We start from the raw sequence: 23,541 nt of genomic DNA, 5'->3' as shown, positions 1-23,541 counted from the left end.
CTGAACTCCTTTCAGGGGGTGTTGAAGGTCAGCAGCTGCAGTGGCTCATGATTTAATCTTTGTAGAGGCAGACAGCAAGTGCCAATGGCAAGTGCCAATTTCCAGTCAACAGGGCCCCTTCATGGCCATAAATTTGACCATGGTTTGGGGGGCATTTCATGACCATTTCATTCCATGGTGCTAGGATTGCTCATTCCCAGGCCTGGCAAAGAGTTTTCTGATAGGCTACTCAATGTGCTATTACTGGACTAGGCCTTAGGAGTAGCCAAAAAGTCTCTGGACCACCTGTCTTACTAGTCTCTTACGGTCCAGGAAAATATTCCCTCTTGTTGCTTCTTCCCATATCTAGAGTTACACTATTAGCATCATTGATCTTACATGGAACCATATATCATCATTTTATCAGAGGCTCAGTCACACATTTGGTAATGTAAGAAACAACAATTTTGTAAAACAGGTGAAATACAAATAACATAGCTAGCAGTATTAGTGAAGTCATAAGTAAGAATTAAGCGAGCTTCCAGTAGGTGTGGCCCAGTATATCCCAGGTTGTCTGACTTAGTCTGTTCTGTACCAATCCTTATCTTTAAGGTAAATTATGTATTGGCACTGCCCATAAGGCACCCAGCCCAGTTTCCTAGTGTTACTAGACTGATTATCCTTAGTATGATTTAATTGTTCCCAACATAGAGGAGCCTTTAAACTTAAATTACCATGGCCTGGTGTTAACTATATAAATCCATCCCATAATTGTGGGACATCTTATTCCTTGGCTGAAATTTTGCTTGTTGCTATGACTGAGCCTGAGTAATAAAGAAAAATTTATGGCCGGAGTCAGAGTAGGATCATTAATTGGCTAGGTGAGGAGATCCCACCTAGTAATATTAATAGTGGCCTAAATAGGACTATAATTTATCTCTTCTAGAATAAATTTCCTAAGAGCCAACCAATAAGAGCCTTGGAGTAGAGAAATCCACCAAGGTAATCCAGAAGTACCAGACACAGGTAATTGGTCACAAACCCAACAACTGGATTGATTTTTAAAACTAGCATAGGATCACGCCCATGATAGAAAAACATTTGATTCATATGCAAGGGTCCAAGAAGTCAAGAAAACATTATAAATGATCATATGAGTCAGGTCCAGGATCTTGGGCAAGCTGTCTACTTCTGATGTCGTCTTCTTCTCATCCTGGTATGAGCGTAGTTTCTCTTTTGTTTGAGCATTGTTGTAAGGTGATTTTGAGGTCAGCCACCCTCTCCATAGGCCAGTCCAGTGCAGGGGCCCTTTGTGAGTGGAAATTAATCCAGGAGTCAATTCCCTTCAGTTTCACTGTGCTTGAGCTAGTTAAGAGTACCTGATAAGGGTCCTTCTGTCCAGGCTGGAGATAGTCTTTAAATTATGTCTGTTCCAGCATGCATAATCTCCTGGTTGCAGGTCCTGGGGCATCTGATCTTCATTCAAAGATAGATTACTGAGATAAACTTCACAGATGTAGAGAACAAATGTATGGACACCAAGGGGGGAAAGCCACGGGGGGGTGGGGATGGTGGTGTGCTGAATTGGGCGATGGGATTGACATGTATACACTGATGTGTATAAAATTGATGACTAATAAGAATCTGCTGTATAAAAAAATAAAATTAAATTAAAAAATTAAAAAAATAAATATAAAATTACCCTCATTTTATTAAATATAGTCAAATCAAGATTAATTTGTCTGCAAAGTAAGTCTGATTAATTCATAAAAGGCTTCCCTGGACCAGGAAAGCCATGCCAAGGGCTTGTCACAGATTTTGCCTTACAGATTTAAGTGATTTCCTCCCTTTTTGAGGTCCACAAAATACCTTCAGATTCCTGCACCTGTTAGGAGGGGGCCTTCCTAATTTATCTGGTAAAGCTGCTGGGAATCTAAGAGTTTCCAATCTCTGGAGGGGTCAGGTAGAGAGAAAAGAGAAATGTTTCAATTCTGCTTATAAAGGTGTAATTTACCAAATTGCTGTAAATCATAATTAGTTTGAGGGGAACGGATTCTTTATATCTGGAAAACACAGGTTAAAAGCTAGTAATGTTTCAGATAGAAACCATAAAAGTTATAACCATATTCACCAGTTCACTCAGTAACTAATCCTCTTGTTAACTTTTTATGAAGCCATCAGGTTTTTCATTAAGATTCTTTAATTTCTTACCCAATTCAGCATTATGGTCTGAAAGTCAGAAACTTGTATTTATCCAAAAGCCCTTTCTATAAATCTTCTTGAAGAGGAAGCATTTTTGCAGAGGCATCAGAGTGAAACCATAACTGTCTACAATGACAAAACACTTAAGAAGGCACGTTTAAATCTGGTTACAATGCAATTGACAAAGTAACTTGGTTACTGCTGTGACATACAACACTTTCAGATAATAACTAGAATTATGACTGACAACATTTTACCAGGACATGACAGAATTTTAGGAACTCCATATGATTCCTAGAATATCTATATTAGTAACATTTACCATACAATATAACCTAAGAATATTTGTTACTCATTTGACAATACTTCTCATGTAATTTAACATACAAAATGAACTTAATTAGTTTAATATCTCTCTTTGGGATGTTTCAGGAGCCCTTTGAAGCATTGCAAAGTTAGCTAGAGGTCAATGAAACTTCATTACAATTTGATTTGGGAAGTTTTATCAAAAAAATATCAAAGGGCTTACCTGGTGGCACAGTGGTTGAGAGTCCGCCTGCCGAAGCAGGGGACACGGGTTCGTGCCCCGGTCCGGGAAGATCCCACATACCGCGGAACGGCTAGGCCCGTGAGCCATGGTGGCTAGGTGAGGAGATCCCACCTAGTAATATTAATAGTGGCCTAAATAGGACTATAATTTATCTCTTCTAGAATAAATTTCCTAAGAGCCAACCAATAAGAGCCTTGGAGTAGAGAAATCCACCAAGGTAATCCAGAAGTACCAGACACAGGTAATTGGTCACAAACCCAACAACTGGATTGATTTTTAAAACTAGCATAGGATCACGCCCATGATAGAAAAACATTTGATTCATATGCAAGGGTCCAAGAAGTCAAGAAAACATTATAAATGATCATATGAGTCAGGTCCAGGATCTTGGGCAAGCTGTCTACTTCTGATGTCGTCTTCTTCTCATCCTGGTATGAGCGTAGTTTCTCTTTTGTTTGAGCATTGTTGTAAGGTGATTTTGAGGTCAGCCACCCTCTCCATAGGCCAGTCCAGTGCAGGGGCCCTTTGTGAGTGGAAATTAATCCAGGAGTCAATTCCCTTCAGTTTCACTGTGCTTGAGCTAGTTAAGAGTACCTGATAAGGGTCCTTCTGTCCAGGCTGGAGATAGTCTTTAAATTATGTCTGTTCCAGCATGCATAATCTCCTGGTTGCAGGTCCTGGGGCATCTGATCTTCATTCAAAGATAGATTACTGAGATAAACTTCAGAAACAAACGTAGAGTGTCCTTCAATTAAACTTTACATTTATATAACATGACAGCAAGGAACTACCTGGGAGGTAAGTCTTAATAAATACAGACCCCCCCATTAACAAAACCGGAATTTAATATATTCACTGAAACATAATCATTTTCTCTCTAAAATTACCCTCAATTTTACCAAATATAACCAAATTAAGAGTAGTTTGTTTGCAAAATAAGTCTGGTCTCAATAAAATTGGCCTGATGATTTATATAACTATAACTGATGATATAGACTTTGTGTGTGTGTGTGTGTGTGTGTGTGTGTGTGTGTGTGTGTGTGTGTGAAACTTTTATAAGGAGTCTCAGACTGAACTTTTAAAAAATCTCTCAGGGCTAGGAAAGTCATGCCAAGGGCTTATCACACATTTTGCCTAATAGATCTAGGTGAATTCCTACCTTTTCAAGGTCCCCAAAATACCTTGAGATTCCTGTACCTGTTAGTGAGGTAGTTTTCCTAATCTACCTGATAAAGCTGTTGAGAACCTAAGAGTTTCCAACCTCTGGAGGGAGCGGATAGAGAGAAAAGATAAATGTTTCAATTCTGCTTACAAATGTATAATTTACTAAATTACTATATGTCATAATTAGTTTGAGGGGAAGGTTTTTCTTACACCTGGAAAACGCAGATTCAAACCAGGAAATTTTCAGATAGAAACCATAAAAATTATAACCATATTCACCAGTTCACTCAGTCCTTCTGTTAACTTTTTATGAAGCCATCAGGTTTTTCATTAGAATTCTTCAATTTCTTACCCAGTTCAGCATTATGGTCTGAAAGTCTGAAACTTGTATTTATCCAAAAGTCTTTTCTATAAATCTTCTTGAAGAGGAATCACTTTTTTCTTTTGCAAAGGCATCAGAATAAAACCATAACTGTCTATAATGACAAAAGACTTAAGAAGGCATATTTAAAATCTGATTACAATGCAATTGACAAAGTAACTTGGTTACTGCTGTGACATACAACACTTTCAGATAATAACTAGAATTATGACTGACAACATTTTACCAGGACATGACAGAATTTTAGGAACTCCATATGATTCCTAGAATATCTATATTAGTAACATTTACCATACAATATAACCTAAGAATATTTGTTACTCATTTGACAATACTTCTCATGTAATTTAACATACAAAATGAACTTAATTAGTTTAATATCTCTCTTTGGGATGTTTCAGGAGCCCTTTGAAGCATTGCAAAGTTAGCTAGAGGTCAATGAAACTTCATTACAATTTGATTTGGGAAGTTTTATCAAAAAAATATCAAAGGGCTTACCTGGTGGCACAGTGGTTGAGAGTCCGCCTGCCGAAGCAGGGGACACGGGTTCGTGCCCCGGTCCGGGAAGATCCCACATACCGCGGAACGGCTAGGCCCGTGAGCCATGGCCACTGAGCCTGTGCGTCCGGAGCCTGTGCTCCGCAACGGAAGAGGCCACAACAGTGAGAGGCCCGCGTACCACAAAAAATATGTATATCAAAAAAAAAATATCAAAAAGCGTTTAGAACACTCAGTCAGATAGGATCATAGTCACTGTGAAACAATAGTTATTCACTTAGCCAAAGTGACAAAAGATTTCAAAGACAAATACAGATCACTTAAAAGGTAAAGAAACTTAAAATGTTATCAAAGGGAGCTCAACATTTTAAGAAAACTTGTCTCTTAACAGAGAGAAAAGCCAAATTCAAGGTTTACATCAGCTTACTTTTAAAATTCACTTACCCAATTAAATTTATTTTAAACTTAGTCAATCCTGCCATCCACAAACCCTCCATCACTTTCTTTAACCTTATTAGTCTATCCCCCATTTTCTTCTCCATCCAGAACCAGCTCTATGACAGACTCACTGACTTTTCCCTTATTAAAATGTAATTCCATTCCTCATACCTTCTTCACTGAAAACACATTTCCTACCGCATACTGAAATGCTTCCTTTATTATTTTTATTAGCCCTAATTACATGTTTAAAAGAGTCCTCAAATCTTAATTTCTAGTGAAAACTAAGAAGTAAGCAATTATGAACTGTCTTTTACATCAGCACTCTGTAGATTGGTAAACATAAATACCAGTGATGATTTCTAAAATCATTTGTTTTCTTATAGAGAACATCTCAGGGTGGCACCAAACATATTCACTAACAGTCTTAAATACCTGTAGTTTCTCTGTTTAGTAATTGATGTCTTTAATTTCTATTAAACCTAGGTACAATAAAGGTATTATACTTAATGTTGATGACTCTAAAGACATGCCTGTATTAATTAGATTAACAAGCTTAAACTAAGTTTAATACCAGATATTAATTTAATACTGAATATTTCCCACTTCACATGAACCTAAAATTAATTCTGGCCAGTTATAGTCTATATTTTCCAGAATTTATATAAGCAGTTAACTTCCTCTAAGCCAATTAAGTAGAGCTCATTGACAAAGTTTGATAATACCATCCAAAAGGACGGACATATATAATATATATAATGCACACAGACATATAGACAAACACAACCAGAGATCTCATAGCTTAACAGAGCCTGAATTTCCCATTTTACAAGGCAGAATGGCCATCACAAATCACAACACAGAATACAAAGTATAAAACACACACAGGCCTGGCTGTCCTAATCAGACACTCCTTTAAATACAAGATTGCAGTCTCTCAGAAAACCTCCTACAGAGACACAGAACTTCAGATCCAAGTACTAACAGAGTAAACGGAAATATCTCAGGTCTTCAAAGATTTCAAAGGGAGGAAAGGAGGCCAGATTGAAAGATGAGGGGAGGGGGGGGAAAAGGGGGTGGCCTTACGGACATCTCCTGCCACCTGCAGATGCCCAGGCATCACGGGACTTTTCCCTGGGCTTCCAGGAAGGGAGGACGGGAACTCGGCCCTACCAGAAACTAGATACCAGATACCAGACCAGAACCAGAATTCGAGTTCTCTGCTTACCGGAGGTGATCAGGCTCCAACCCTCGGATCAGGCTGAGGCCCTTCAACCAGACTCTTGTGTCCAGGACCAGGACAGAAATAAAAAGGGTAAGATAGGAGGCGTTGAAAAGAGGGAAGGGAAAAGAGGTCAATAAAGTCTCTTGTTCCTTACCCAGTCGGGGCATTCTGGCCAGTCGTCCACGTCAGGAGGAGACCAGGGACAAAAAGGTCCCAGTTGCAGCCACTGGGTCTGATCTGTCAGCGGGCAAGCTGGTCTCCAAGTACCCCAAGTGGTCAGGATGTCAATTGTAGCAAAGAAGAGGCCTCACCAGAGTAGCCATTTGCTGCAGGAAGGGGACCCCTTCCAGGGACCGAGAGTGGGCTCCTGTCTAACACTCAGAAATGAACTGTCTGAGACACAAGTGCTGACAAAGCAAGAGACTTTATTGGGAAGGGGCACCCGAGTGGAGAGCAGGAGGCTTAGGGAACCCCAGAGGACTGCTCTGCCATGTGGCTCACAGTCTCGGGTGTTATGGGAATGGGGTTAGTTTCTGGGTTGTCTCTGGCCAATCATTCTTACTCAGGGCCCTTGCTGGTGGCGCACACATCACTCAGCCAAGATGGAGTCCAGCGAGAAGGATTCTGGGAGGTAGGCAGGACATATGGACTGGATTCTCCTCTCTCCTTTTGACCTTTCCTGAATTCTTCTGGTTAGTAGTAGCTTGTTAGTTCCACATTCCTTACCAGGACTTCCTGTGTAAGATAACTCATGCAAGTGGTTACTATGTTGCCTGGGCAGGGAAGGTGGTTTCAGTCAGTGTTTCCCCTAACACTGATAGGAAGTTTTAGTGATAGGAAGATGGGATAGTACTTAGTTAACTGCATTTAACTGGTTAAGATTATAAATGGGATGAAAGTATAGAGGTTTGAGAAGACAGGTTGTCCTAGAGTGTAGTAGAGTGAACGTTACAGGAAACTACAATATAATAGCTTGTCTGGCAGCATTGGATACTATTTGGGATTTAGGGTGGATAACTTTAGACAAGCCCGGTCCGCATGGTTGTATAAACTTTCTCTACAAACATCACTTGCTCAGATGTATTCACAGCATAGGATAATTGAGTTTCACAAGGTTGGGTTTTTTCAAATGAATGCTATGGAGAGAGACAGGGACAATGAAGTTCAGCTTTTCTGCAAAGTTGTGACTAAAATGCCAGATCACAAAAACTAGCTGAACAAGAAGGTAAATAATAATATGAAAGAGAAGAAAAATTTTAAAAATAAAAAGCATAGGGTCAGTGGATTGAATGTCCCTATGGTGTCAAAGAATAGTTCCAAGGGAACTAGTAGGAGTGAGATTGATGCTCCAAAGGTGGTGATCAGACAGTAGGACAAAATTTGCTGTCCAGAGATTTTGAAGGGGGAGAGGCTATTGGTAATAACTACCAATAATATCCATGGTGTGAAAATGGCAGTGACCAGCTGCAGTGGGGTGGAGGAGATTACTGGAGTTGAGAAGTTCAAAAAATTAAGAGACCAAGGTGCTGAGTGGATCATCTACATAGTTAAGTTGAGTGTAGGAATAAACAAAGACAGTAAACTGCATGATAAAATCACCAAAGAATGATGGGACATGGCAAAGAGATTCTGGAAGATGATTTAGGAGCGATATTAGGTGGTAAAGTCTGAAGACATGAGCTCAATGGACTTGGGGTTTTCAAAGTCCACAGAAGGAGAGATGATTTGGCAGGATGAATAGGAAAGAAGAAGACAACTACTCTACCTACAAGTCCTGAGACAAATAAGAGGTGAAAGAAAAGACATCTTCCATTTGAGAGGGACAGCCAGGTTTCAGTTAGAAGAAGAAGACGAAGCAAATGTTCAGAGAAGAGTCTGGAACACAGGAGAGTTTGCTGATGGCAAACCAGAAATCCCAGAAAGTACAGTGGAGAAATTTGAAAATTATGGGGAAGCATAGGAAACGGAGCCAGATTAGGGGGGTAGAAAGCAGTGTCAAGATATGTAACATGTGGTGATGACCTGGGAGGTTGCTGGTAACTGGAATATGGGGTGTGCTGGGGGTAGTCCCAAAAAGCTGGAGGAAGGTGAGTAACCAGAGTCATCCAGAGTATTTACCTGGGATGTGTGGGGTCATTGTTTACTATCTCATCAGGGGTGTTTGGGGCTGGGGAATTGAAGAGGGTCTCCTTGGGGAACAGGTCATTTTAGTCAATAGGCTGTTCAATGGGCAGAGCTGGCTGGGGAAGGAGCTATTTCTCCACGAGTACTAGTTGCTGTTGAGACCTCCAAACCCTGATATCTCCCTTCATTGCACTGTTGTCACAACCTGAGCACCAGTGGGCTGTTGGTTGCTTCCCCAGATGGGAGGTGCAAACAGAAGGGTCATAGTCTATCTCAGGGCAGAAAGTTTTATGGCAACTGGGTAATGAGGCCAGGTGAGGAGCTAGAGCCACTAGTTTCTCTTCTTCTGAAGAGGTACAGGAGATTTTAACTGTTTTCTTGTCACCAGGAATTCTAGCCTTTAACCAACAAGTTTCCTTTGCTCTATTTTGTCCCATTACCCCAAATTTTGTCTCTTTGGACTCCAGAAAAGTTCTCTTCTTCCCTAACCGTTATTTTAACAAATGATACAAGATAGGTATAATTGAACTGTCTCCATGCAACATTTCAAAAAAACTCCAATGATACTTGAAACTTCAGATAACTACTGTTCCCTTATCACCTTTGTCCCCATTCCCATCAAAACAAAACAAAGGGGCTTCCCTGGTGGCTCAGTGGTTGAGAGTCCGCCTGCCGATGCAGGGGACGCGGGTTCGTGCCTCGGTCCGGGAGGATCTCGCATGCCGCGGAGCGGCTGGGCCCGTGAGCCACGGCCGCTGAGCCTGTGCGTCCGGAGACTGTGCTCCGCAACGGGAGAGGCCACAACGGTGAGAGGCCCGCGTACCATAGGAAAAAAAAAAAATATATATATATATATAGGTAGACAAAGACACATGACAGATAGATGATAGATAGATAGATAGATAGATAGATAGATAAATAGATAGATAGGAAGGATAGGCAGACTAACAGGTGGATAGACAGATGGATGATAGCTAATAGATGAACGAGAAAAGAGAAGGAAAGAGAAAGGAAAGGAAGAGAACCGAAAAGAGAAGAGGAGAGGAAAGGAGAGGAGGGGAGGGGAGGGGAGAGGAGAGGAGAGGAGAGGAGAGGTGGGAGGAGAAGAGATAAGTTAAGATTTGGGTAACCCTTTGAGGGCTAAAAAAATGTCTAGGTATTCTTTGGATTAATCCAGTCTTACAATCTTGTGAAAAGGATAATCTTATTTAGAAATCTAAATAGCAAAATGAAAGCTAATTTCCAAATTCCTCAACTTCTACATCCCCAAAATTAGTACAACTTCCAGACTAATGTAGATTTGAAGTAGGAAAGGCCTAAAGGAGGAGTTAGAAGGCCACTCTGGTATTGTCTCCCTAACCTCCGAATCAGAACTGTTCTTAAAATCCCTGGGGTAAAAGAATCAGTTCAGAAGCAAAGCCAGAGAGCTTTAGTCCAAAGATCTGCTATAAACAGAACATGAACCCTGATCTTGCCAGGGAAACAAGATTCTTAAATCAGGGTTAATCTCACTATTATGATGAGACACTGTCATTGTCTCTCAAGAAGGATCAGTCAGTGGCTTATGGCAGCTCAAGAAGGGAATCAGGAGCAGTTTCAAGGGCCAGGCCTAAGGCCACTTAAAATTCCTGTAGTGATTTGATCCCTTCAGTGGCCCAAAAGACTTCCCCTGTTCTCCCTCTAAATAAGCACTGTGGCTTTATTCTTGGTTATAGAACCTATAGGACATTCCAGAGACTCAGATGAGAAAGTAGACATATCCTGGACCATTAGTTCTCACACTTTGATGTACATCTGAATTCCCCAGTGAGGAGAAACATCATAACTGTAAGCTCCTAGCACCCAACCCTTAAGGTTGATGATTCCAACCTTACCTCACTTCATCTTCATGTGCAATCTCTGGGGAAGATGTTTTTTTTACATTCCTATTTTACAAATGAAGAAACTGAAGCTGAAGGAAGTTAAGTAGCTTCGCCAAGTCACTCCATTAATATACGGTAAGGAAGGTTTTATGTGCAGGATGTCCGATGCCAGATCCTGTGTTGTTTGTAGCAACTCCGTGAACACCACCCTGTCCACTTATAACCACAGTGTGGGTCCTGAAATTCAGAAGAAAAGGGGTTATTTTTAAAGTTGGGTGGACTTCTTCCCACAAATCTAAGTTGCTTTCTTATTAAACACCAAGCGCGCGCACGCGCGCGCGCGCACACACACACACACACACACACACACACACACAACTATTTTGCACTTTTTAAAGCTGGCATGGCAGTTATCCAAAAAAAATGGGAACACGAGAATTCCCTGGTGGTCCAGTGGTTAGGACTCGGTGCTTTCACTGCCTGGGTCCTGAGTTCAATCCCTGGCTGGGGAAATAAGATCCCTCAAGCACACGGTGCAGGCAAAAAAAAATTTTTTTTTTAAATGGGAACTTGTTTAAAATTCTACAGTATTTCAAAGAAAGTAAAATTACCCCCCAAAAAGTGTGAGAATTATTCCTCCCAAGCACAGAATTATTTATGTAGCTACCACAAGTTTTAAAACAATGCTGATGTATGGTGCCATTTGTTCCATTAAAAAGAGAGAGAGAGAGAACTCTCCTGACCTTTTCAGGCTGATTGTTCCTTGATTAGTCAATCCAAAGTAAGCATTCCAGCCATTGTCGTACAACAGCTCCATTCTGTATTCCAAAATATTTATATAGTGTGACACACTTGAGCTATATTTACTTATGGCAGTTAGGTTTCGAACCACTTTTGGGTACACAGAGAACTGCAATCTAGCCAGAATTCCAATTAGGCTTTTTCAGAACTCTCCATCCCCTCCAGCCTCCTCTCAAATGTTTCCGTCATCCCTTTTCATCTCCTTTCTACCAGCCGCCAGCATTTTCATCCCCACCCAATTGTACTCTAGCTATCAACCACCTTATTTCACTTAATCTACTTCTTTAATGTGTCTTCTATAGATCTCCCTTCCAATGTGAATAAGCATTCTTTATGCTTTCTTCACACACCTCTCACACTGACTGTCCTGTTTTCCAAAATCTTTACTTAATAATCTCTCCTAACCTCAGGTGAAGGTTATTTGATTTCCCCACTATCTGCCATCCCTCTTCATGGCTGACTGTAGACCTAAAGGATCCTCCCCAATTGCTTTAGAATCAGGATCCATGTCTTCTTTCAAACCCAGTCCTCCATCAACATCCTTGGCTCTTCCTTTGCACTTGGGAAGATCCATACCCATTGATGACCCTGTCAGGACACTGGCCTCCCTCCACCATAATCCCAGCAAATTCTGTCTTCACTCCATCTCAGCCTCCTTTCAACATAGTCAAACCTTAGCTTTCTTTTATTTTAAAAAATTAATTATTTATTTATTTTGGGCTGCATTGGGTCTGCATTGCTCTGAGTGGGCTTCCTCTGGTTGTGGCAAGTGGAGGCTACTCTTCATTGTGGTGCGTGGGCTTCTCATTGCGGTGGCTTCTCTAGTTGTGGAGCACGGGTTCTAGGCACGTGGGCTTCAGTAGTTGCAGCATGCAAGCTCAGTAGTTGCGGCACGCAGGCCCTAAAGCGTGTGGGCTTCAGTAGTTGCGGTGTGTGGGCTCAGGAGTTGCAGCATGTGGACTCTAGGGCATGTGGGCTTCAGTAGTTGTGGTGCACGAGCTTAGTTTCTCCACAGCATGTGGGATCTTCCCGGACCAGGGATTGAACCCATGTCCCCTGCTTTGGCAGGAGGATTCTTAACCACTATACCAGCAGGGAAGTCCCAAACCTTAGCTTTCTTTATCATTCGTACTACCCCATTTCTAAGCTCTTAAACTGAAATTTAATTCACCCTTTAAGACCATAACCTGCCATCTCCCCAACTTTCCTATTCTTTCATCCCACTGCCCTTTGACCTTCATAATGGCCCCAAATCCCATAATCTATTTCAGTTCAGCTTGATTTGTTTTCCTATCCAGCCTTGTCCAACAGTCAGATAATTCACTACCTCCCTAGAATCTCTGCCCTTTGGTCTCCTACCCTTCCCACTTTGTCAATCACTATCTCTCTTTCCCCTTGTTTACCAAACTATCTCTGTCTATTGCCTCCATTTCTTCACCTACTTACTCCTTAATTCTATAAAATCTGGCTTCAGTACACATTGTTATGCTGGTGCTACTTTCTTCCCATTTTTCTGGAGTTCATCTAACCAACTCATCACCAAACTGAGAGACTTTTGCTCATTTTTCATATCCTTGCTCATTCTACAGCATCTGACATTGTTGGCTGGGTAAATATCTCTTCCTTCTAGTTCTAGCTCTCTCTCCTCTTCTGAGACATGATGATATCCTGCTTCCCTTCCTCCTTCTACCTGCACCTTATATGTCTTCTTCTGGGCCCTTCTCCTCTTCCCCTAACTCTGCAAAGCTTGGTGTTTCTCTAGATGTATCTTCATGTTATTTTCACCCTATTTCTTCATATATGGATCTGATCTATCCTTCATTTCCTCATGCAGTAAGACTTCAAGTTTTGCCTCTCTCGAGAACAGGTTCTGGCACATAGTAGGTCTTCAATAGTGATGAGATGAATGAAATGTGAGAACATGAGCAAATCAATCAATCTCTCTGGATCTCAGTTTCATGGTGTTGTTATGTGAACTGAATGTTACAATATATAAAAAAACTTATCTAGGAGCTAGAAAATAACAGGCATAAGGATACAAGATTAATATACAGAATTCTGCTGCATTTATTTACACTAACAATGAAATATCAGAAAGAGGAAGTAAAAAAAATTCTGCTTCAAATCACATTAAAAAAAAAACAACCTAGGAATAAACCTAACCAAGGAGGTGAAAGACCTATACACTGAAAACTATAAAATATTGATAAAGGAAATTGAAGATGATTCAAAGAAATGAAAAGATATCCCATGCTCTTGAATTAGAAGAATTAATATTGTTAAAATGGCCATACTACCCAAAGCAATCTACAGATTTAATGCAATCCCTATGAAAATATTCATGACATTTTTCACAGAACTAGAACAAATAATCTGAAAAGTTATATGGAAACAGAAAAGACCCAGAATTGCCAAAGTAATCTTGAGGAAAAAGAACAAAGCTGGAAACATAACCCAACCAGACTTCAGACAATACTACAAAGCTACAGTAATCAAAACAGCATGGTATTGGCACAAAAACAGACATATAGATCAATGGAACAGAATAGAGAGCCCAGAAATAAACCCATACACCTACACTCAATTAATCTACAACAAAGGAGGCAAGAATATACAATGGAGAAAAGACAGTCTCTTCAGCAAGTGGTGTTGTGAAGGACAGCCTCATGTAAATCAAATGAAATTAGAACACTCCCTCATACCATATACAAAGATAAACTCTAAACGGTTTAAAGACATAAATATAGGACGTGACACCATAAAACTCCTAGAGAGAACACAGGCAAAACATTTTCAGGCATAAATTGCAGCAATATTTTCTTCCCCCAAGGCTAAAAAAATAAATAAATAAATAAAAAAGAAAGCAAAAATAAACAAAAGAGACCTAATCAAACTTAAAGGCTTTTGTACAGCAAAGGAAACCATCAGCAAAATGAAAGGACAGCCACAGAAGGGGAGAAAATATTTCCAAATGATGCAACCAGCAACAGCTTAATTTCCAAAATATACAAACAGCTCATACAACTCAATATCCAAAAAACAAACAACCCAATCAAAAAATGGGCAGAAGACCTAAACAGACATTTCTCCAAAAAAGACATACAGATGGCCAACAGGCACATGAAAATATGTTCAACATTGCTAATTATTAGAGAAATGTAAATCAAAACCACAATGAGGGGCTTCCCTGGTGGCACCGTGGTTAAGAATCCACCTGCCAATGCAGGGGACATGGGTTCTATCCCTGATCCGGGAAGATCCCACATGCTGCAGAGCAACTAAGCCCATGCACCACAACTACTGAGCCTGTGCTCTAGAGCCCATGAGTCACAACTACTGAGCCCATGCGCCACAACTACCTAAGCCTATGCACCTAGAGCCCATGCTCCAAAACAAACAGAAGCCTTCACAATGAGAAGCCCACACACCTAATTGAAATGCTGGCTAGATTACAGTTCTCTGTGTACCCAAAAGTGGTTCAAAACCTAACTGCCAGGGGCTTCCCTGGTGGCGCAGTGGTTGCGCGTCCGCCTGCCGATGCAGGGGAACCGGGTTCGCGCCCCGGTCTGGGAGGATCCCACATGCCGCGGAGCGGCTGGGCCCATGAGCCATGGCTGCTGAGCCTGCGCATCCGGAGCCTGTGCTCCGCAACGGGAGAGGCCACGACAGAGGGAGGCCCGCATACCACAAAAAAAAAAAAAAAAAAAAAAAAAAAAAACCTAACTGCCATAAGTAATAAATGGTAGAGAGGGTGTGGAGAAAAGGGAACCCTCCTACACTGTTTGTGAGAATGTAAATTGGTGCAGCCATTATGGAAAACAATATGGAGGTTCCTTAAAAAACTAAAGACAGAGCTACCATATGATCCAGCAATCCCACTCCTGGTCATACATCTGGAAAAGATGAAAACTCTAATTTGAAAAGTTACTTGCACCCCAATGTTCACAGCAGCACTATTTACAATAGCCAAAACATGGAAGCAACCCAAATGCCCATCAACAGATGACTGGTTTAAGAAGATGTGGTATATATATGCAATGGAATATTATTCAGCCATAAAAAAGAATGAAATATTGCCATCTGCAGTGACAAGGATAGACTTAGAGAATATCATACTAAGTGAAGTAAGTCATACAGAGAAAGATAAATATTATATGATATCAATTATATGTGGAATCTAAAAAATAATACAAATGAATCATATACAAAATAGAAACAGACTTACAGACATAGAAAACAACTTTATGGTTACCAAAGGGGCATAGGGAAGGATAAATTAGGAGTATGGGATTAACAGATACAAACTACTATACACAAAATAATAAGAAAGAAGATTTACTGTGTAACACAAGGAACAATATTCAATATCTTATAATAACCTGTAATGGAAAATAATCTGGGAAAAATATATATATATATAACTGAATCACTTTGTTGTATACCTGAAACTAATAGAATGTTGTAAATCGAGTAACTTCAATTAAAAAAAAAGAAAAATTTAAAAAGAAAATAACAGGCATATAGTATACTATAAACAGCTAACGTGTTCTCTATTTCCCATGTAAATGACTCCCAGACCTAAATCTGTAAACTATACTCACACCAGAACTCCAGATGCAAATGTACATATCTCCCTTGATAGCCAGATGGCCTGTCGATCTCAACAATTTGAAACTACCCCATCTTCTATTCCAAACCAGTTCCTCTCCCTCTCTTCCCTATTTCTATAATAGTGCTACCAATCTCCCAGTTATTGAGGCTTCAAACCACAGAAATCATCTTTAATTCTTTTAGCCCCTTCCCACATCCTACTACCAAGTCCAAAAACTATTTCCACAATGTCCTTCTATGTTCTTTCTATTCCCACTGCCGAGCCTCTCACGAGACCAGTACTGGCTCTTGTTGAAAGCTCCACAATAGCTTCTTTAGTAGTCTATTCACCTTCATTCTTCCCACTTCAATCTCACAAAGTCCACTTTCCTATAAAAATTCCTGATCATCCCATTTCCCTGTTCAAAAGTCTCTAATAGATCCCTCATGCTTACCAAGTGGAGCAGACTCATTAGCCGGGCAAACAGAGCCTTGCACATATGTCCAAACTTGTTACTAAACATTTTCTTAATGCACCCTATGTTTCTCACCTTTATGTCTTTACTCATGAGCTTCCTTTTGCCTATAGGGCTTTCATCCCTGACTATAGCTGCTGAAATCTGACCAGCCTTCAAAATGCAGCTCAGATCTTTTGGGAAGTCTTCCCTGATCTTTTGAGTTGGATTTCATGGTTCTTTTTCCAGTACTTCCTCAGTGGTTTTATTTTTGTGACTCTTACTTTACTCTATTGTAATTAAGGGCTTATATATCTTCCTTTTCTACTATGTAATAAGCTCCTTGAAGACAGGGATCATGCCTTATTTTTATATCCCCCAAAAAACTAGCAAAATTCTAGCTTAGCCATAAAAAAGAATGAAATAATGCTATTTGCAGCAACATGGATGGACCTGGTGATTATCATACTAAGTGAAGTAAGTCAGACAGAGAAAAACAAATATCATATGATATCACTTATACGTGGAATCTAAAAAAAAAAAGATACAAACTTATATACAAGACAGAAATAGACCCACAGACATAGAAAACTTATGGTTACCAAAGGGGAAAGGTGGTGGGGGAGGGAGTTTGGGATTAACATGTATTATATACTCCAATATAGAAAACAGATAACCAACAAGGACCTTCTGTACAGCACAGGGAACTATACTCAATGTTTTGTAATAAGCTATAAGGGAAAAGAATATATATACATACATATATATGTATATATATATACACATACAACTGAATCACTGTGCTTTACACCTGAAACTAACACAACATTGTAAATCAACTATACTCCAATTAAAAAAAAAGAAATGGTTGTCTTTAAATATCTATTAAATTCACATGTATATATCTTTAAGAAATCACACATTGGAATTTAGTATTTTTGAAACTGAATATTATGATCATTTCTGTGCAGACAAAATGTAGCTTTCATGGCTTCTTGGTGACATATCTCTTAGGAATTGACAGAAAGGCCTTAAAAGACAGATATTTATCATAGCTGTGAGATTTCTTCCCCATCTCACTCTGGCCTTGCACTCAAATTATAGTGATGGCTGAGCTTATAGGTTAAATTATCAACTTAGAGAAAAATAATTGTTTTAATCTTCTTTCCCAGTTAAAAAGACAAGAAAATATTCCCCCCTCTGAAGAGCCTAATGTATGGAGAGATGAAGAATCTGTCAATTCAGAAACAGCAATAGCAGGGATAATCTATCAAGGCTTCAGAATGCTTTGTAAAACCCACCATGGACTCAGTCCTTGCGGTTAGCAAATCCCAGAAGCTACACGATGCATCAGAAGGGCTTTAGACTTATCCCAGCTCAGCCACTGATAGGCTAAGAGACCTTGTCAAAGTCACTGCTTGTTTTTGGCCTCAATTTCCCCATCTATAAAATAAGGAGGTTAACACACTGGGTAATCTCCAAGGTTCTTTCCATCCCAGACCTTCTCTGCCCCTGAGGGATAAGATGCCTCTTCTCTGCAGCCATCTGAAACAATACAGCAAAGGAGCAAAGAATCTGAGCACCAGAGTCACATCTAGCAGGGATCTAAATCCTGCCTTGGCACCTCCATCTGTGAACATCAAGGAAAATACACAACCTCTCTGTTCCCAGTTTCATCATCTGTAGGAAGGCTATGATGGTAATAATAGTAACTATTGGGGAATTCCCCGGTGGTCCAGTGGTTAGGACTCCGTGCTTTCACTGCTGAAGGCACAGGTTCCATCCCTGGTCAGGGAACTAAGATCCCACAAGCTGTGCGGCACAGCCAAATAATAATAATAAAAATAATAGTAACTCTTTCATAGGTTATTTTAAGGATTAAAAGAGATGTGTAAATTGCTTAGCACAATGTCTGGCACATGGCAAGTGTTTGATGAATTTAGTGACTATTAAGTTAAATGGGGTCTATTTTCAAAAGTAGTAAATGTATCCTGAGAACACGAAGTGAACCACCTTCCACAGGTATATGCCTAAGTGTGTCCTCAGGCAGCCAGGAAGTGGCCCTGAACTCCTGAAGGCAGAGGTTATAAACTGGTAGCCTACAAGTATTTGCCCCACAAGTATATTTTCTTGATATAAATAGTGCTGCTGTTGTTGTTATTTAATTGAATTAGTTGCCAACATTTAAAAATCAGGTTTTCTCATTTCTGGCTTCTTTTGAAAAATTGAAGTATCTGGCAATAGCGAACTTTCATTCCTGCACAGTTTCTATAACTAGGGCTTCTCACTATTGTTCTCAACTCAGTCTGTTCCACTCATTTATGCTAGATGCCTCACCCCTCTAGGCATTTCAGTTTTGATCCCTGTCCTAGGGGATGAGGACAGCTGTTCTTCTCCATTAAAGAAAGCTCACACTTTTCCCACCACATGCAGAAAGTCTAAGAAAAAACCAACACACAGAGAGAAGTGGAGCTGAAACATGAAGTCAGAGGGAGCCCTAATTACATAATTTGATCCCTAGATTCAGCTCTTCCTGAAATCCATTCATCCTTAGATTTCCCAGTTAAATGAGTCATTAAATTCCCTTTTTTAACTGAGGTAGCTATATTTGGGTTTTTGTCCCTTGCAACCAAGAGACATAACCAATTCCATGACTAGGGTGGCCAACTCATCTTTGTTTCCTCACTGGAAGTCCCACATCCCTGGAAACCTCTCAGTTTCAGGCAAACTGGGATGGCTGATCAACCTATTCATGGCAGAGTTATGATTCAAATTCATTCAAAGTTGTTATCAAAGCCTATGTTCTCTACCTCTTCACATTTCTTTCCTTTCCAAAATTCACTATTATATTATTCAAAAATGGACCAGATCTTGATTTCTAATACCATTCTCCTACAAAATGAACCATGGCTCCTTGGAGAAACGGCTGATTCTAAGGCTGCAGCAGACAATAGACAAGATAGCCTGGAGCATCTTGTAGTACTAGAAAGCAAGGAAGTGCTCAAAAACCAAAAATGATGGGCACATATCAAAGAGACACAGGAATCAACTGAAAGAGTTCCCAATGGCCAAATCTGGAAGAGTTTGAGCAACAAAATAAATAACAAAGTATTTTATTATAACCCAAAGTATAAAATAAATATTAATGGGTTCATACTGATATAAATAGATGATTGAATGAACAAATAAGAAGAGACAGGGGGTGCGGGTTCGATCCCTGGTTGGGGAACTAAGATCCCACATGCTGTGCGGTGCAGCCAAAAGAAAAAAAAAAAAGAAAAAAAAGAAGAAGAGACAAATCGTCTTTACAGAAGAATTCATGATGATACTCCCCCCTCCAAGAGGTGAAACTTAATTTTCAACCCCATTACTCCCTTGAGAGTAGGTTGGCCATAGTGACTGGCTTCCAAAAAGTAGGGTATGGAAAAGGAGGAAAAAGTAACTTTGCAGTAGAGAAACCTGACCACGTTGGCAACGTTAACAACAACATGATGAGTCATGCTGATAGTATGTAACCTTGATATGATGTAATAAGAATGGCACTACACCTCCACGGTCTTCTTCCCCAAAACCCTTGTCTAACCATGAGAAAAATATTGAAGAAATCCAAATTGAGGGACATTCTACAAAAAAACCTGACTAGCACTTCTAAAACTGTCAAGGCCATCAAAGACAAGAAAAGTCTGAGAAACTGTCACAGACCAGAGGAGGCTAGGGAGACATATTAACTAAACATAATGTGATATCCTAGGTGGGATCCCAGAACAAAGAAAAGGGCATTAGAGAAAAAAATTGGTAAAATTTGAATGAAGTATTAAGCTTAGTTAATAATAATGTACCAACGTTTATTTCTAACTTGTGACAAATGTACATAGTGAAATGAGATGTTAACAGCAGAGGATACTGATACCAAGCAGGGCCCTGTGGGGCTCCTGGACACAAAGCCTTTCTGTGTCCCCCATTTCTTTGATTACGGAAACAGCCTTCATTCAGCCCCCATGACTTTCCCTGAATTCCAATGGGCAGATCCAAGCAGTTGTTAATTAGGGAAGGGAGGGGATGCCAGACCAGGGAGAAACAAACAGTCAAGAGCAGCCTTGGGGCAAGGTCCTGTTTCCCCATCAACGGATACACACAACAGTATCTTTGAGCTATTTTGCAGATACTGAAACCCCCTCCAGGTGGGAGAAGTTAACGATTAACGAGGGTAGTATGCTGCACACAAGCACGTAGACCCCCGACCAGTTGGGCCTGAAGGTTGATGCTGTCTCCTACTTACCTCACCGCCACCCATCAGAAGAATGTCCATGAGCCGATCATGTCCTCTTTGAACAATTACTATAAAACTTCTCACTATCTTCTCCAAGTGGGGACACATAGTTTTTCGAGGCAGAAGGCTGCCGTGTCCCCATTTGCCTGGCAAAGTAATAAAGCTATCATTTTCCACTTCACCCAAAACTCCGTCTCCCAGATTTGATTCAGCACCGGTGTACAGAGAAGTTGAGCTTTCAGCATCAATACTGGGTGAGGTGTATACGGGAGTTTCTGTACTATCTGTGCAACTCTTCTGGAAATCTAAAACTATTAAAAATTTTTAAATTATCTTTAAGATAACAGACCAGTTCATATTCTAAAGGAAAGCCTCACTATGAAGAAAGATATGGCTTCATCCATTTCAAAAACTTAACATAAAAAAATACACTTTAGTAAAGATGGATTTTACGTATTTTATACATTTTCTATATAAAGTAACAAGCAGTCTAGTGTCATATGTCTGGACAACTCTTCCCAGTATAATTGCAAGTTAGTTGTACTGCTGCCAAAATATTGGCTCCCTGTACCCCGATGCCAAAATGAGATACGGAGACAGAGTTTTGGAGGAGAAAGAAAGGGTGGCTTTAATCTTTGCCAGGCAAAGAGGGGAACACAGCAGGCTAGTGCCTCAAGAACTGTGCCCACTCCCTGGGGAATAGGGAGAGGTCTTATGGGCGGGTCTTACAGTGGTCAGGGGTATGCAATAAGGATCAAGGCAGTAACAGTCTGGCATTCTTCTTTCCTCCGCAGAGTTTCAAAAGGGTGGGGCTGCTGACAACATTACAGTGTGTGCGGGGCCTCAGGTGGAGCTTCTCTGGTCCCTTTAATCTCGCCTCAGGTGGTTTCCTGGCTGCTCCTCCCTTGATTAGCAACTGTTCTTCAATCTGCCCTTTGGAACTCAGGGAAGGTCATGGAGGCTGGAGTCTTGCCTACAAGAAATGGGAGATTAAAAAAGCCTCCGTGCCTGGGAACCCCACAGGGCCCTGCTCAGCATCAGATCAGTACCATAAGCTTTGATTGACCTACTTAGAATTTTGGTTCTTCTAATCATTCATTAAACTTACAGACTAAATTAATGCTTGTTCTTACATGTCTTGGCAGAACAAATTAATACTATCTGAACAAATTAATAAATAACCTTGGCTCCTAACTCCTGTGATTTTGGCAGGTTATACTCTCAGTTTCTAAAGCCTATACACAGAGGAGTCCTGAGGTAGGGATCTGCTCTCCTACCTATACACATACAGAGTTATTCTTTTTTTTTTTTTTAAGATCTTTATTGGAGTATAATTGCTTTACAACGGTGTGTTAGTTTCTGCTTTATAACAAAGTGAATCAGCTATACATAAACATATATCCCTATATCTCCTCCCTCTTGTGTCTCCCTCCCACCCTCCCTATCCCACCCCTCTAGGTGGTCACAAAGCACCGAGCTGATCTCCCTGTGCTATGGGGCTGCTTCCCACTAGCTATCCACCCTACGTTTGGTAGTGTATATATGTCCATGCCACTCTCTCACAGAGTTATTCTTAACGAGTGTTAGAAGAATACCCTAGAGGAAGAGCAGACCTCATCATACCTTCTTATCAAAGCCATGAGAAGCTGGCCCAGTGCCCTAGTAAGAGATTTAGATGGAAACATGAAACACAAATCCTCACAGTACGGAAGCAACCCATTCACTCAACAACACTTTTCTTAACACCTGAGCTAAGAATACAGAAATGACCGACACTGAAGGGTTTCCCTTCCACCTTCAGGGGCAAAATAGCAACATGTCAAACAGGAGGCATAGAGATGTTAAACAGATGAAACTGAGTTTTTGAAATATGCAATTGGGTATTCAACTAGCACATCAGAAGCAGTAGGTAGTAGGAGTAAATACACATTTCATGAATAAACACTGGTCACACGTCTCCCATTGATTGCCTCTTCTGAGTCCAGCAAAATTTTCAGAAACAATTAGGACACAGTCCATGCCCTCAAGGCACTTGCTGTCTGGTAACTGGGATAAAGGAAGTATACCATTAGTTACAAGCACAAAGTAGAAGTTAATATGTCCCCCAAGAAAAGTACAAAGTGCTCCTGGAGGTCAAAGAGGAAGACAATAAATCTAGTTACAAACAGGGAAGTAGATAGCATTTTGAGATACGCTTAAATTGTGGTACAAACTAGACAGGTTTGAATGGGGGTATTGCAGGCAAATATGCAACCTCAGCAAAATCCCTCAAGCTTTCCTCTTTACCTAGGGTATATGTGAGTCTTCGGAAATGTGGCTTTATAAAGGAACCAAGATAGACGCTAAGCCTGGAGGGAAGAGTAGGACAAGGAGCATATTTATGTGCTCTTAACAAATCTCCCCTCAGAATGCTTATCAGCTGTAAGGGGGAAAATCACAACTATACTGTGGAGAAATCATATAACACTTTAATCAAATGACCAATATTAACATGCCCAAAGAGGAGCAGATAGATATCACGTGACTCCAGATGCCATACGCCAAGAAGGACACATTTCTTTCGTAGTTTTCTAGTCAGACATCTAATTTCCTCATGAAGAAATCTGAATCTAATCTTGAAGAAACATCACACAAATCCAAACTGAGGAATATAATATAAAATAACTGGTCCATGTTCTTCAAATATGTCAATGTCATAAAAGACAAAGAAAGGGGGCTTCCCTGGTGGCGCAGTGGTTGAGAGTCCACCTGCCGATGCAAGGGACCCGGGTTCGTGCCCTGGTCCGGGAAGATCCCACGTGCCGCGGAGCGGCTGGGCCCGTGAGCCATGGCCGCTGAGCCTGCACGTCCGGAGCCTGTGCTCTGCAACGGGAGAGGCCACAGCAGTGAGAGGCCCGCATACCGCAAAAAAAAAAAAAAAGACAAAGAAAGGTGAGGAATTCTTCCAGGTTAAAGGAAACTAAAGAGACAACATGACTAAATACAGTACATGATCTTGGAC

The 23,541-nt window shown here is 40.6% G+C and overlaps 1 long non-coding RNA gene across 1 annotated transcript in view; it reads right to left on the bottom strand.

The window, feature by feature from the left end:
* Positions 1-23,541, bottom strand: part of LOC114486620 (uncharacterized) — a 95,293-nt gene that overhangs the window by 47,980 nt on the left and 23,772 nt on the right. Inside the window, exon 3 of the long non-coding RNA XR_003680700.2 lies at positions 10,437-10,661. This is a non-coding gene — a long non-coding RNA (uncharacterized lncRNA). The remainder of the gene's footprint in view (positions 1-10,436; positions 10,662-23,541) is intronic.

The sequence above is a fragment of the Physeter macrocephalus genome, chromosome 7, assembly GCF_002837175.3.
Source record: "Physeter macrocephalus isolate SW-GA chromosome 7, ASM283717v5, whole genome shotgun sequence".
Lineage (NCBI taxonomy): Eukaryota > Metazoa > Chordata > Mammalia > Artiodactyla > Physeteridae > Physeter > Physeter macrocephalus.
This window is presented reverse-complemented; position numbering and strand designations above follow the sequence as displayed.